Genomic DNA, 4,389 nt, shown 5'->3' with positions numbered 1-4,389 from the left:
CCCCGAGACGGCAGGAGCCGGACGGGCAGCCGACGCAGCACTGCTCGGGCAGCGGCCCACCACGCGGGTCAGCGGCCAGGCAGCTCTCGCGCCCCCGGGGCGGCCTGGGGTTCCGTCTTTTTAGAAAGTTAAACCGGAGCGAACTTCCCTGGGAAGGACAGAGCCCGGTCACAGCGGCCTGTCCGGGGAGGCCATGGGGCCGGAGTCCACACCACCGGGGCCGGACGGGCAGGCCGCTGGGCTGCCCGGCGCCCCAGCGCAGGGACGAGCGGAGCCTGGCGCGTGCGTCGCGTCCCGGTGCCAGGCCCTGGCTGCCGCGGAAGATCCTCAGTGCTGCTGTGCCGACCGGCTCCCCGCGCCTGGGGGGTGGCACAGCTCCCCAGTGCGGGCAGGTGCCCTCCGGGGCGCCAGACCTCTCGCTAAGTGGGCTCCGTCAGCCGGCAGCTCCAGGTGAGCGCGTCGCAGGGCCGCCACCCCCGGCGAAGCCCCCCAAGAAGGTTGGCCCCCAGGGGCACCCGGGGAGGGGAGCCCCTCGGGTCCCCCCGTGCCTGGTTACGCGTCCAGGGCTGGGCAGCGAGCGGCCTCTTTGGGGTTCCCCGCCAACCCACACCCCCTGCCGCCGCCACGCGGGGCCTGCACCGGCCCTTCCCGTCCTCCAGAGGCTCCGGTGAGGCCAGGGCTGGGGCCTGCTGGGCACCATCTGCGCTGGCAGCTGTCCCCGGTCCGGCCAGCAGCCACGCCCCTGCCCGTGCCAGAGTGCCCCGTGCGCCCACCCCTCTGCACCCCATTCTGCCGCCCTGGAACCGGGTCCCCACGTGGGCATGGGGCGCCTCTAAGGGAAACGGCCGGGGGCGGAGAGCAGAGCCAGGCTCGGCAGGTGGGCGCCGAGGGTGTGCCCCCCCCCCCCGCCCTCCTGCACGGCCCTGGGGCAGCGTCTCCAGAGGCGGATGTGACGCTGGTGCTGGGGGGGCACCCTGCCGCCGGGGGGGCACGGCCCCCCACAGCCTCTGGGCTCGAGGCCCTGGGCCCGGCTCCCTCACGCTGGGCCTGTGGCTTCTGGCCAGGGTGGGGCCAGGGACCGGCCGGAGCCCTGGGTCATCCCGCACGGGTGTGTGTGGGGTTTTTCAGACAAAGAGCCAAGAGCGACAGAAAAGCCCGGTCACGGCCAGTCCAGCTGGACCCTGGCTCTGACCCCTGGGCCACGTTCCTCGCCCGGCTGGACAGGTGGGGGCCCTGGGTCCAGGCTGCGCTCCTTGGCCTGGGGCTGCGCCAGGTCCCGGCCTTTCTTCTGCGAGCCTCAGCGTCCACGCGGGCTGCCTGCCCCGCACTCCGCGTCGGTCCCAGGTCTCCGCCGCCCGCTGCCCGCGCAGGGACGAGGCCTATGCTGCGCAGGGACGGACCCTGCGGCCTCAGGCCCGGCAGGGTGAGGGGTGAGCGGCTGGGCCCTAGCGGGCTCCCCCACCCCTCTGCCCCCACCCCCGCCTGCCCCTCCTGACTCAGGCCCCTCACCGTGGCCGCCCCCCGCCAGCCCCTACAGGCGCCAGGTGTGGCCGCTCCAGGTTCCAGGGCCTGCGGCTCTGGCCCCGTGGGGCAGCCTGCCTGTGGGTGCTTCGGCCCGGGCTCCCTCCTTCCAGGCGGGTCTCCGGCCTCTGCTTTGCTCCTGCTTCCTTTGGGCCCGAGACGGCGGTGTCCCCTGGCTGGACGTCGTGCAACAGGGACTGGACGCACGGGAGCTGGGCGGGCCTAGGCCTGGAAGCAGGTGTGGGAAGGCGGCGGTGTCCCCGGCATTGGGTGGTGCGAGTGAGCCAAAGCAGGAGCCACTGTCCAGTCCACGGCCCGCCCCTCGGTCTGCCGCTGCTGCGCCCGGGGCCTCGCCGTCCTTCCGTCTGGCCGGACCCGCGGCCCCTTGCCGGCGCGGTTTGCTGAGCCCAGGTCCTGCTTCTCGGGAGTGTCGCATGCAGCCCGGGACGGCGGCGGCGGCTGCCAGCCCCCGCTGTGTCTGGGGGCGGCGCGGGTCACCTGACAGGGAGGACTGGAAGCCCCAGTGCCCTGACGCAGGGGCACGTCCTGGCCCCCAGGCTGAGGGACACAGGGCACCACCAGCCCATCACAGCCAAGGGGCAGAGCTGGGTGTCCCGCCCCGGTGCCCAGCTGGCCGCCGGACCTCGCACGGCCCTTCCCGCCTCTCTGGGGCTCCCACGGGCTCCAGTGGCCTTCAGGGTTTTCCCGGAGGCTGGACCATCCACGACCAGCCCTGACACCAGCCCCCCCCGTGCCCCCCAAGGCCCACCTCCAAGACCAACCCCCCGGTACCGGGACAGGGGCTCCCTGACACCAGCCCCCCACCCCCACCCCCACACGCCAGCCTCTGCTCATCTCCCATTCGCCCTGCCGGGCCCCCTGGCTCCAGGTGCATCTGCTCTGCGGGTGCCCCAGGCCAGTGGGGCCCTGCTCTGTGGGTCCCAGCTCCCCTCCCCTCCTCCTGGCGGTTCCCTCGCTCGGAGGGGGGCTGCTCGGCGCCCCCATGCTCCCGGTGGCTCTAGGCCGCGACGCCCTGGGGGCCTGGGGCATCGTCCCCGCCCCAGGGGCGCCCGGGTGGAGGCCAGCGGCCCTGCGAGCCCTCCAGCGGGGCATCAGTGAGGCCGCCGGTGGTCTCCGTGCGGGCATCAGGCCTGGTCAGCGCCGCCGCCGGTCACGTGAGCAGCGCCCGGCACGGGAGCAGCCGTGAGAAAGGCTGAGCCGGCCACCAGCCAGAGGCCGGAGGAGCGCGGGCAGCGGCCACCGCGGGCGCAGGGAGCAGCTTCCGTCCGGCGGGGCAACGGGCTGGGCAGTGAATTCTGCGCACGAAGGAAGCTCCGTCTCTGGAGCTGACCCCGCGGGGGAGGGGAGCCACGCAGGGGCTGACCGCGGGCTCCCACGCACAGGCGGCGGGAAGCGCGCTCTTAGGTCGCGGCTTCTGTGCTCCTGAAAACTGGTCTCCTGCCCGGTGCCAGGGCGCCCCTGCACCCCCAGGCACCCCAGGGACACACAGTTCAGCTTCGCAACTAGGGTGAGCTGAAACGTGAAGCCAGGCCGCGGGGCGCTGCGCCCCCATTCGGATCCCCTGCACGAGGAGGGGCCCTGAGGACCCCCGTGGAGCCGGTCTCCAGCCCCGCACCCCTCTGGCCCCTTCGCCCGCGGTCACCGTGGCCCCAGGGCCGCAGCCTCCTCCCACCCTTGCAGGTGTTGGCTGGGCAGCGGCCTTGGGCGCAGGGGGCTGCGGTCAGGCTCTGCTCCGCGGCGGTGTGCCAGCCTAAAGCCCGCGCTGCCACACCGCGCCCCCCCACCCCCATGGGGCTCCAGGCTGGGTAGGTGGCGCTTCTGGGTGTGAGGTGCATCAGCGCCAAGCCCATCCCCCCGGGCAGCTGCCTCCCAATCCCCTGGCCTGGCCCTGCCCGACCCGCGAGGGGGGTGCAGGCGCCTCCCTCCCTGCACCGGCCCCTGCGTGGAGGGATCAGGGCGAGCAAGGAGCAGCCAAGGAGCTTCCAAGGCTGAGGGGACAGCGCCGGCGCGGGCAGGGGGCAGGCGCCGACGCGGGAGAAGTGGTCACGGCAGCATGGCATGGACACTGGAGGAGTGAACATGGGAGAAACACAGGCGGGGTGAACACGGGAGCAGGCTACGGACACGAGAGGTCAGGTCACCGCCAGCAGGCCCAGCCCTGGGCCCACTGGACTGCTCTCACGACCGCAAAACCCGCAAGCAGGGCTGCCCGCCGCGGCTGGGGACAGCGTGACACCTGCCGGTGCAGCGTCAACGGTGGCGGCCGCAGCGTGTGTCTGGGGCTGAGCTGCAGTGTCCTGGGGGTGTCCCTGCCCTGTGCTTTCAATGGCAGCCCGGGGACACCCTCACCGGGGCCTGTGGGGCAGCGCGTCGTCAGGAACTGAGACGGGGAGACGGGTGGACAGAGGAGATGGGCGGGCGAACGGGGAGACGGGCGGACGGGGGAGACCGGCGGGCGGGCGGGCGAACGGGGAGATGGGCGGACGGGGGAGACGGGCGGAAGGGGGAGACGGGCGGAAGGGGGAGACAGGCGGACGGGGGAGACGGGCGGACGGGGAGACGGGCGGACCGTCAGACGGACGGGCGAACGGGGGAGACGGGCGGACGGGGGAGACGGGCAGAAGGGGGAGTCCGCTGGACGGGGGAGTCAGGCGGACCGGGAGACAGGCGGGTGGGGAGACGGGCGGACGGGGAGACGGGCGGACGGGGGAGACGGGAGGACGGGGAAGACGGGTGGACGGGCAGACGGGGGAGACGGGCGGACGGATGGACGGGGAGACGGGCGGACGGGGGAGACGGGCGGACGGGGGAGACGGGTGGACGGGCAGACGGGGGAGACGGGCGGAC

Source organism: Condylura cristata, unplaced genomic scaffold (genome assembly GCF_000260355.1).
Source record: "Condylura cristata isolate star-nosed mole 26May11 unplaced genomic scaffold, ConCri1.0 scaffold00068, whole genome shotgun sequence".
Lineage (NCBI taxonomy): Eukaryota > Metazoa > Chordata > Mammalia > Eulipotyphla > Talpidae > Condylura > Condylura cristata.
This window is presented reverse-complemented; position numbering follows the sequence as displayed.